This window comes from Macaca mulatta, chromosome 2 (assembly GCF_049350105.2).
Source record: "Macaca mulatta isolate MMU2019108-1 chromosome 2, T2T-MMU8v2.0, whole genome shotgun sequence".
Classification (NCBI taxonomy): Eukaryota; Metazoa; Chordata; class Mammalia; order Primates; family Cercopithecidae; genus Macaca; species Macaca mulatta.
This window is the reverse complement of record NC_133407.1, coordinates 200,957,603-200,969,975: the sequence shown is the minus strand read 5'-3', so window position 1 is coordinate 200,969,975 and position 12,373 is coordinate 200,957,603.

Below are 12,373 nucleotides of genomic sequence, written 5' to 3'. Positions count from 1 at the left end.
CTTAATCAAAACAGCATCAACACGGTTTCACCCTCCTTTTCTCATCTCAAAATGAAAGTGTAGGAGACCAGAGAGTAAAACGATGTTTTACTGATTGGGCTTTTTTTTTCCTTCCCCCAAGGCTAATAAATGGTACAGAGTTTTGCCAGCCTAACACTTTTATAAGTATATGTCAGGGTATCTGAAAAGAAACAAAAGAAGCATTTGGTTCAACTTGGGTTTGCTGCAAATAAACAAATCTGGAAACACATTAAGAATCTATTAGGCTGGGCCGCGCGTGGTGGCTCACGCCTGTAATCCCAGCACTTTGGGAGGCCAAGGCAGGGGGATCACGAGGTCAGGAGATCGAGACCATCCTGGCTAACACAGTGAAACCTCGTTGCTACTAAAAAAAAAAAAAAAATACAAAAAAATGAGCCAGGCGTGGTGGTGGTGCCTGCAGTCCCAGCTACTGGGGAGGCTGAGGCAGGAGAATGGCGTGAACCCAGGAGGCGGAGCTTGTGGTGAGCCAAGGTCGCACCACTGCACTCCAGCCTGGGCCACAGAGCGAGACTCCATCTCAAAAAAAAAAAAAAAAAAAAAGAATCTATTAGGTCAATCCTATTGGAAAACCAAAAAATAAAAATACCATTACACAATGTCACCATTGCCAAGGAGTGAACTCATTACAATTTTAATTGATCTTCTGTTTGACATTGTAGGGAGAATTTTTTTTTTTTCTCACCCATCACTAGGTTCATGGCTAACATAGCTATAACAAAAGACAGACTAACAAGAGAAAAGACTGGAAACTTACTCAATATGAGTTTTATTTGAACAAATTAAGTTTTATGTGACACAGAGCCTTCACAAATAAAGACCCAAAGAAATAGGGAAACCTGTGTTTTTTTTATGTTTGTTTGTTTGTTTTTTTGCAAAGTTAGATAAAGAAGTAGATAGCTGTGGGCAAGTATGACTGGAAAAAGAGGGTATAATCTATTAATAATAAACCAAGGGAACTTGGTAAGGCCTGTTTGCTCAGACTCGTTTCTATCTTTCTTTGACTTCAGAGAGAAGGATATATTTTTCTTCCAGGTGTAGGGAGAGCATTTCTCAAATGAGGGTCTTATAACCTACTTTAAAGGAAGAACAGGGAATTATTTTCGGCCTGTTTCAGGGGAAAAGGGTCTGGGAATATCAGAGTGGCCTTCGGGCTGCTGCTATTTTCTCAATGTCATATTTCAGGGTAGCATGGTTCTGGACCACAACAACATTGTATTTGTAAGTCTTATTTTCTATGTTTAAAGTAAAATGTATTTAAAATATTTTAAACAGAGGCTCAACAAATGCCCTAATAGCACTAGAAAATAATTTTTTCACTTTTAAAGGGCTTGTAAGAGCTTAATAAACCAATTTTCAAAAACAAATATATAGATAATTCACAAATGAAAATGAATAAGAATATAATAATAATAACAAACTTACTAGGAAATAGTGATGCATTAGACACATCTTAACAGGTTTCAAGCTCTTTAATTTCTTTTTAATTTTTTTTCTTTTTCTTTCCCTTCCTTCCTTCCTTCCTTCTGCTCTTTCTTTTGCTTCTTTTCTCCTTCCTTCCTTCCTCCCCACTTCCTTCTTTCTTTGAATTACTTCCTCTCAATTTTTTTCTATAGTATGCCGAGCCAATCATAGAGAAAAGGTAACTCTAACTGTCCTTCCACCTTTTTATATAAAATCTAGTCATAAAGAAATTATCCAGCCTCGCTTGTTGGACTGTAGGTCATAAGATCTGCATTCTAGAGAGGGTCCTGCCCCCCAGCTAGAAGGAAGAAATCCATACTTAGAGAGGGCAAGGAGAATCTGCGCAGACCGGCCTTACTGGGTTTCCCCACTAAATCTGCTAGTATTTCATTGTGCCCTTTTTGTCCATTTATATTTCTACACAGCTGTTCATACTTTGCTGAATCTAAGCATAAAAATGGACCCTTTATCCTCAGGTCTTCATTCTGAAGGCTCTCATGTATGTGTATTAAATAAATTTGTATGATTTTTCTCCAATTGGTCTGCCTTTTGTGATTGATTTTTCTTTTCTTTCTTTTTTTTTGCGGGGGGGGGAGGACGGAATTTTGATCTGTCGCCCAGGCTGGAGTGCAGTGGCACGATCTCAGCTCACTGCAAGCTGTGCCTCCTGGGTCCACGCCATCCTCCTGCCTCAGCCACCCAAGTATCTGGGACTACAGACGCCCCCCACCACGCCCGGCTAATTTTTTTGCATTTTTAGTAGAGACGGGGTTTCACCATGTTAACCAGTATGGTCTCGATCTCCTGACCTCGTGATCCGCCCGCCTCGGCCTCCCAAAGTGCTGGGATTACAGGTGTGAGCCACGGCACCGGCCGTGAATTGATTTTTCAGTGAAATTTACAGGGCCAAGGAATCTTTGACCCCTACACACTGCTTATACTTTATGTGATTATTGATACAAACGAACTTAAACTTTTTTATCTTAATAATTTCTTAAATATTAATAATAACAATAGCAAACCTTCTTAAATCCCATATCCCACTCTGTATATTGTCTTAGCTCTCTTTAAAAAAGTCTACCAGTTATTCACAAACCTGGCTGCATATTAAAATTACCTGGTAACCTTCAGAAAATACTGATACTAAAGCCGAGGAAATGGGATAGTTCGCAGAACTCGCAAAGGGGTTGGCTTATTTACTCAGCTTGCAGCTTTCAACCTCTTGTGGGAGGGGGAGTATGCAGATGAGTGGGTGCAGAGGCCAGGACAAGCTGCTTCTGGGCGACTGCCAGGAGCCGAACTTTGCATGGCCCTGCAGCAGCATCTAGGTGTGGCCTGTGACCGCTGGAGCCCCAGAGGGTGTGTGTTACAGTTGCTCTTTTGGCTTTGCCATTCGTGGATGGCTTAAGTGTTAAACACTTAAGCTGGAGCGTCAGTGTGACAGCCTCTTGCACCTGCACTGGAGCCCTTGTCCAGCGTCCAGGAAAAATCAGGTTGCGTGAATGAATTGAAGGGTGTTGAACATGGAGGATTTTATTGAGTGGTGGAAGTGGCTCTCAGTGGGATGAGGAGCTGAAAAGGGGATGGAATGCAAAGGTGGTCTTCCCCCGGAGTTCAGCCATCCCCGGCCAAACTCTCCTCTGAAGTAGTGACATCAAGCCTTCCCTCTGAAGTCAAGCCACCTCTCTCCAATATCCAGCTGTTTCTTCTCTTCTCTCCTTTTCTGCCGTGCTGCCGCTCCACTAGTGGTGTCTGGGGTTTTTACGGGGCCAGGGTGGTTTTGGAAAAAGCAACATTTGGACAGGAAAACAGGAGTGCAAGTTCTCACTTTGGGCCGCTGGTCTAGGCTTGAGGGTGTGGCCCTCACTGGGGACCACCCTCTTCTACCCAGTATTTCCCTGCCTCCTGTTCATCTCGCCACCATCCCAGGCTGATTAAATCAGAATCTCTCAAGGTAAAAACCTGGCAGAATAGCTTGAGAAACAAAGTTCTACATTCTTGTCACTATCTCCTCACTTCTATCTATGCACTCCTCATTTAACTGCAATCTGGCTTCATTACTCCACTGAAACTTTTCTATTCAAAGTTATACTTTTAAATTGCCAAACACAGAAAGCATCCTGTGTATTAAACACACAGTGTAAATCATTCTTGAAATTCTCAGCAGCCCATCCACAAGACTTCAGCTACCCTTTGAGTATTTGTAATTCCAAAATGTACAGCTGTAACTCAATTCTCTCTTTGGGCATTAGATAAAATATTCATTTATTTAATGAACATTTACTTAGCGTTTACTATTTGCTCAATATCCCATAGCTTTCTTAGACTCTAAGCATTCATACATTAATTAGTTTTCTTCTCTTTTCCCCCTTTTACTACTTACCTCCCCAAAACACAAAGCAAATAACTTTTAAATAAAGCAACATAAAACAGTCTGTCTTCTAAGACATAAACATAGGAGTAATTTTTCTTGGTTTCTTTCTTTGTCTTAGTTCCAGATCCATTAAATTATTAAATCAAATTCAGTCTCACTTGCTGGAATCTCCCTAATCATATTTATTTATTTTTGCCTATTTTCATTTCCACAATTTAAAAAAAACAAATCCAGGTGTTCACAATACTTTTCTTGGATTTTCCCAACTGTTTTCTAACTAATTTCCCTAGGCTTAATACTCATCTACTTATTCTTTCTAAGCACTGTCACTACTTTGAACCCTTTAAAATAATGGTTTGATAATATTATTTCCCGGCTTACAATCTCCCATTGCCTTGAGGTGCCTTTCCCAGGTTTCTTGGTGGAACACATTTGTGTGTGTGAGGTGTTAATGTGTTTAATTTTTTACAAAGATTGGTATCAACAATGTTATTTTATTCTGATATTTAGGAAATTACATTTGTTAGACAACTACTATTATCATGCTAAATATAATTTTAGGAAATGGAGAACCCTAGGGAATTGCATAGAAGATTGTTTTAGGTGTAAATATATATGCCCACTCTATGATTAATGGCAGATTCAACAACGTTTCATTAATTGTCTACATAGAATTGCCTATTTGATTATATGCTTATAATACATATCTTAATATTAAAAACATTTTGATATGTTTCATTGTGCATAAAAGCATATTTATTATTTATAAGGCAAGTAATTTGTTCCAATGACCATTTTGCCATTGTTGCTTTTTACTGTAATATTGTCCCATACGCTGTTTTCTTCCAGTATGTTATGATTTTTAAAATACTTCCATGCTCAACTCAGTTTTACACTGTTGTCTTACCATATGGAATCCAAAGACTCTTCATTCTTTGTTCGCCTTCCTGAACAGTTAGATTTCTCATAGTTTCCATTCTCTCATATCTCTATTTTTTTTTTTTTTTTTTTTTGGCACATGACATTCTCTCTATTATTGAGTATCCTGATTATTTGAGTTTAGTTTGGATATACAGTGAGCTGTCTATGTTTGTGTCTCTTCACACCACTCTGCTATTACTTCTGTTGCTTACAGCAGATAGCTAATATTGAAAATCTGATGAACTCTGGTTGCAATAGACTAAATGTTTGTGTTCCCCCTACACTCATTTATTGAAATCTTAACCCCCAATGTGATGATATTAGGAGGTAGTGCCTTTGAGAGGTAATTAGGAGAATGGAACCCTCATGGGATTAGTGCCTTTATGAAAGGGACCCCAGAGAGTTCTATCACTTTCTTTCTGCCATATGAGGTTACAATGAAAATAAGCTGTCTGCAATCCAGAAGAAAGCCTGTACTAGAACCTGACCAGGCTGTCATCTTGATCTTAGACTTCCAGCTTCCAGAGCTATAAAAAAATAAATTTCTGTTGTGTATAAGCTCTATGGTCAATGTACTTTGTAATGACAGTTTTAACTGACTAAATTAAAGTATTGGCTGAGTTAATGTATTATATTGATTAGTATTTGACCACAATTCAAACTTGAAAAATTATATGTATTTAGTTTTTAAAAATGAATTATATCATAAATTATTGGACATGAATATATATATGTATATAAACTTTTGTTTATGACAAAATAGGCAAAATCCAAACAGCAGAAAAAACCAACTGCATATTAACAAAACAAAAATATAGGCTTTTATTTCCAATAACTTATTATTCTAGAAAACATTAAGTATAAACTGAAAACACTCATTGTATTAGGAAACAGAGCCATTAGGAGATTGACTTATTCTTTTATTAAAAAGGGTTAAACAATTATGGAGACTGAGAAGTCCCGAAATGTGCAGACCCAGGAGAGCCAATGCGGATAGTCCAAGTTTAAAGACCTGAGAATGAAGAGAGCAGATGGTGCAAATTCTAGTCCAAAAGCAGGAAAGCTCAGTCCTCCAAAAGAGCTGATGTTTCAGTCTGAGATCAGAGGCCAGAACAGACCAAAAGCTCAACCTGTCAGGCAGGAGAAGTTCCCTTGCTTGGCTTTTTGTTCCATTCAGGTCTTCCACTGATTGGGTAAGGCTTACCTTTATTAGGAAGGGCAATCTGCCCTACTCAGTCTACCAATTCGAACATCAATCCCATTTGGAAACACCCTCACAGACATACCCAGAATCATGTTTGGCCTAATGCCTGGGCACCCCATGGCCCAGTCAAGTTGATACATAATCATCACAAGTCTACCCCTTGTCAAGTTGACATACACATACCTCTCTTTAAACCATACTTAAGCTCCAAATAAAGGAAATTACAAGGTAATTATTCCATTTAACATGGTACACCCAATGCTGTATATAATTGAAAACTCACTAACACCCCACCCAGAAAAGAAAGTAAAGTCCTTCAGTGATCTTTACTCTTCTTAATATCTTGTAACTTCAGTAGTATCTTGTAAAATGTACAGTACTTAAATACCAGAATATAAAGACACATCTTACGTCACATGATAAGGGAATAAAAGAGGGAAGAAACAATATATTTGCCTCATACGTACACACATATACACTCACACACACAAACCTATTAAAAACAAAATAAGTAGAACATACTCTTGACAATTATGGTTCTGATTTTCATAACTGGTCACATGGTTGTAGCTAACATTTAAACCTACCATCTTCCATTACTTGTTTGTTATTCCCTTTGCTTTCAGTAAGCACTGCAGTTGGTTGTGGTTCTGTACCTGGTAGGGTGACTCAAACACTCATTCCTGAGGAGTGTGAACTATTAGTAGAACTACATGTGTTGTTTCATTGTAGTTGTCCATTGAGCTTAATTACAGGACATGGTAATACTAAGGGACACCCTATGGGGTCTCCTGTATTTCAAACATTCTCTTCCTTATCTCCACTGTGGAGAGGTAACCAATTTCTTCTTGGTAGTTAGAATCAACTAGCTAAGGTAACACAAAAATTCCTTTCTCTGTCTTATAATTCAGAGGCATGAGAAGCTTAAAATGGCTGGGTGACAATCTTAACCTCCAGTCACATGGAATCAATGTTGGATATTCTGGTGGCAGCATTCGCCTCTCTGGAACTAAGATTTCTAAGCCTGCAGAACATAAGTTCACTGGAATAGGAAGCAACAATTTTTCTGGTGGATCACCAGGTGTGATAGTAAATGATGCTACTTTTATTTCCACTCTTCAGTTTCTGGATCCATGAATCCTGGCTAGGGAGGATCCAGGACAATATATTGGATGCTAATTCAGAGCACATTCAGCTTTTTAAAAAATCTTGCATTAGCCCTGTAAGATTTTACCCCTAGCTGATATTGTGAGTCTTCAAAAGGCCATTCTGTCATTCTTATCAAAATGGTTGCTTCAGGATGGTAGGAAACATGGTAAGACCAGTTGAATTCCATAAGCCTGAGCCCATTGCTTCACTTGTTTTGCCATGCTGTGAGTTCCTAGATCAGAAACATTATTGTATGGAATACTATGGTGGAGGATGAGGCATTCTGTAAGTCCAAGGATGGGGGTTCTCATAGAAGCATTGTATACAAGGAAGGCAAATCCATATTCAGAGAAAATGTCTATTCCAGTAAAAACAAAATGGTGGACCTGGCTGGGCACAGTGGTTCACATCTGTAATCCTAGCACTTTGGGAGGCTGAGGCAGGAGATCCCTTGAGCCCAGAAATTTGAGACCAGCCTCAGCAACATGGCAAAACTCTGTCTCTATAAAAGTTACAAAAATTAGCAGGGCATAGTGGCATGAACCTGTAGTTCCCACTACTCAGGAGGCTGAAAGGCAGGAGGATAACTTGAGCCCAAGAGGTCCAGGCTGCAGTGAGCTGTGTTTGCACCACCGCATTCAACTCTGGATGATGGAGCACTACTCTGTCTCAAAAAAAAAAAAAGAAAAGAAAGAAAAAGCTGGACCTTCCAAGATGGAAGCAGTTCAATGTAACTGGCCTGCAACCAGGGTAGCTGGCTGATTGCCCTTGGGGAATAGAACCATATTGAAGATTTAGTGTTTGTCTCTGTTGTTGGCACATTGGGTACACAGGAGTGGCGGTAGGAAGTCAGTGTTGCTGAGCCCAGCATAATTTCCATTCCTGCCACCACAACCACTTTGTTCCTGAGCTCACTGGGAGGTGACAGGAATGGGAGAGGAGTTGACTGACATCCACAGAAGAGGTTATCCATCCAGTTGATTATGAAAATCCCCCTCTGCACGGTTCACCCTTTTGTAAGCATTCACATGGCATACAAGTGTCTGTATTTTTCTGTTTATTCAGAGAGGTCCATTCACATATCTATTCTCAAAATTACCTTGTCATCAAGTTTTCTAATCGTGGTCCCTCCAAATCCCTGACCATCTAGCCATATCATTGGTCACAGATCATGAATTTGTACATAATCACATGTCCAGCCATTTCTTCTTTCAAGCAATGTGAACAACCAGGTGCATTGCTTGAAGTTCTGCCCACTGGGAGGATTTCCGTTTATCACTGTCCTTCAGATATATCCCAGAAATGAGCTATCGTGCTGCAGCTGGCCACTTTTGGTGGTGCCCGCACATTGTGCAGAACTGTCTATAAGCCAGGCCTGAGTTGTCTCTTCCTTTGTCAACTGATTATAGGTAATTCTTCACGGGGCCATAGCTGCAGGGGGAGAGAAAGAAGGCAACGCAGTAGGAGCAGGAACCATGGCTATTTGGGTCACTTCTTCAGGGAATTTACTTGTGCTTTTAGGGCCTCTCTAGTCCAATCAGAAATATCTTCCATTTGATGATGAAATGCTGCTGTGCACACCCAACTTTATGACTAGGTGGGCCAGATAATGCCCATTTAATGATGGGCAACTCAGGTCACATGTGAACTTGGTGGCCCATGGTCAAGTGTTTAGTCTCTACTAAGGCCCAGCAGCAGGCCAAGAGTTGTTTCTTAAAAGGGAAGTAGTTATCAGTAGAAGAAGGCAAGGTTTTGTTCCAAAATCCCAAGAGATTAGGCTATGATTCATCTGTGGGGGCTCCAAAGAGCATCTCTATCTGCCACTGACACTTTAGATCTTATGGATCATCCAGCCCAAGTTGCAGAGCAGTTTACATGAAAGCATGGACCTGTAAACAGATGGTTTTTGTCCTGGGGTCCACTCAAAGCCAGTAGCTTTTCAGGTAACTCGGAGTATGGGCCACAGTAACACACCCAAATGAGGAATATGTTGCCTTCCAAATCAGTGAGGCCCAATAGGCATTGTGTTCCATTTGACTGTAGAACGGGTTATTTTTTATCTTAATAAGAACATCTCTACATGTCCCATATTACTAGACCCTTAGAAATTTCACTGAGGTAGGAAGCCCCTGAATTTTTGTCGGATATAGTTTTCTACACTCTCGCACATATCTTACTAGTAAATCTAAAGTGATTGCTACTTTTGGTCCACTAGGCAGGTAAGCATAATATCTTCAGTGTAGTGGACATTTTATAAGGTGATATCTGGTGGAAAGGAAAGACAAGCAATCAAGATCCATGAAAACTAACTCAGGACACAGGGCTGGAAAGTTGATACAGTCCTGGGTTAGGACAGTGAAGGTGCATTGCTGGCCTTGCCAGCTGAAGGGTAAGCTGTTTCTAGTGAACCTTATTGACGGATGTGGGGGAAGAAAGGCATTTTCCAGATTAATAGCTGCATACCAGGTACCAGGGAGTGTGGTAATTACTCGACCAATGAAATCCCATCTGGTACAGCAGCTGCAGTTGGGATCACCACCCAGTGAAGCTTAAAATAATATTTTGTAATTCTCCAATCTCCCTCTGTTTTCTGTGTGATCCAGACAGATGGGTTGAGTGGAATGTGGTGGGAATCACCACCCCTGCATCTTTTAAGTCTTTGTTGGTGGCACTAATCTCTGTAATCCTCCCGAGAGTGCAGTATTATTTTTGGTTTAGCATTTTTCAACACAGCCACAGTTCTGTTGGCTTCTACTTGGCCTTTACCACCAGAACAGACATCATTCCATAGACTGGGAAAAGGAATGTGGAGACTCTGCCAGCTGATGACCATATCTATTCCAATTATGCATTTCAGAACTTAGAAAATAACCATAGAATAGGGCAGGGACCCACTGGACTCACTGACGTGGACCTGAACTAAAACTCTATTGATCACCTGGCCTCTATCAGCTGCTGCTCTGACTAATGGATCACCATGACATTTTGTGTCTCTTGCAATTAGTGTTAGTTCAGTGCAAGTGTCCAGTAGTCAGAGAAAAGTCTGATTATCCATTTCCTCTGATGCAGTTATCCCCCTTTGGGGGATGCTAGGAGAAAGAGTAACAGTATAAATTTTTGGTAGGTTCTAGGATCCTCTTCAAAGAGATGCAGCCTCCCTTTGCAGGCTGGAGTGCAGTGGCGCCATCTCAGCTCACTGCAACCTCCACCTGCCGGGTTCAAGTGATTCTCCTCCCTCAGCCTACCAAGTAGCTGGGATTACAGGCATGCACCACCATGCCCAGCTATTTTTTTTTTTTTTTTTTTTTTGTATTTTTAGTAGAGAAGGAGTTTCACCATGTTGGCCAAGATGGTCTCGATCTCCTGACCTCATGATCCACCCACCTTGGCCTCCCAAAGTGCTGGGATTACAGGCATGAGCCACCATGCCCAGCCACCTCCCTTTCATATAAGAGGTTCTGGGTCTGTAAGCTGGTTCAGGCGTTAGAATTGATTGAAGGGCTGTAATTCTCCATCTGTGTTATTCAAGTTAGCCTTTCGTTCACTTGACCTAGACATTTTCTTTTTTTTAATTAATTTTTTTTTTTTTTTTGAGATGAAGTCTGACTCTGTCACCCAGGCTGGGGTGCAGTAGCATGGTCTCAGCTCACCACAACCTCCGCTTCCCAGGTTTAGCAATTCTCCTGCCTCAGCCTCCCAGGTAGCTGAGACTACAGGTGCCTGCCACCACACCTGGCTAAGTTATATATTTTTAGTAGAGACAAGATTTCACCATGTTGGCCAGGCTGGTCTTAAACTCCTGACCTCAAATGATCAAACAGCCTCGGCCTCCCAAAGTGCTGAGATTACAGGTGTGAGCCACCACACCTGGCCTGACTTAGACATTTTCTATTTTTACAGACCAAGTGAGAATTTAGTAGGCTTTCTATTGATTTTACTGCCAGGAACACTGTGATCAACTAGCCAGTGCCAGACCTTTGAGAATCAGATGATTCTGATTACTGGTTTGACAATTATGGTAACCAAGTGACATCACTTTGCCTCAGAAATAACAGGATCCAATCACATCCATTGCATTTAGGTTTCCTAATTCCATTGCCACAGTTCCCAGCGTAAGGCCTGATCTACAGAGAAGAGTAATCACAGAGATCTTCTAGGATGCTAGGATTCCCTTCACTTTCAGTGTCTTCTGAACTTTCTCAGGATGAGTGAGTAGGTTTTAAATGGGTCTAACATTTCAGTCTCTCTAAAACTTTGAATTCCTTTCTCCACCTTAAAAAAAAAAAGATAGGTCCAACATTTGTAATTTCCTCTTATGGGCCACCTTCTTATCCACGTTTCAGGAAACCAAACAAAACATTATAGCCCTTTCTAACTCTTCACACTGCAATATTAAATGAAAAATATCTGCTTAATACGTCCACGTCAACGAATTCAGCCTGATCCAACTTTGTGTTTTTTCCACCATTTTCCCATATGCCTAATGTCCTTTCTCAGCCCATGTTCCCCAGATTTCTGTCTGTATAAATTAAAAATTTCCTATAGTTCCTTTGTAACGTAGCACACTTCCTCTTGGTTCACACTTAGTACCTCACCTTTAGGATCCTGCTGGGACTTGAATCTATCATAGGTCTAGATGCAAAGGGGGCTGGTCAGATAGGTCCTGAGTAGAATGAGCACTGTCTTGAAAGGCAACTGCTTCAGGAGAGGCCATTCCAATTTCTTCAGGCAATGTAAGGTTAATCTCCCTCAAACAGGAGTGGAGAAACCATTTCCACTGAGCCTATAGAGGCTGCTTTCACTGGCAAAATCAACTCATCAAAATTTAGGGCTTCAATATCCCCATCTTCATCAGTGACTTCCCACACATCCCCATTTCAACTTTACCATCCTATTTTTTTTCCAGTCAATGCCCTCATTTGAACAGTGAGCACCCTGTGAGGCTGAGAACTCAACTTGTACTATAATTCAGCCACTCAGAGGATGAGACTCTAAGTGTGTTTTCAGCAATCTCAGTCCTGTGGCTATAAGGAAATAAGTCTCAGGGCACACAAAAAAGCTTTCAGTTCTTTTACATGGTACCTGAGCTGGGATCAGAGCCCTGACCTTATCTTTTTCTTTCCCTGCTTTGTTCAATGACATTAGAACAACCAGCCAACCCATTCTACTCATTAGTTTCACAAAAGTATTGAGGATATCATATATATAGTCACCCAGGTGTT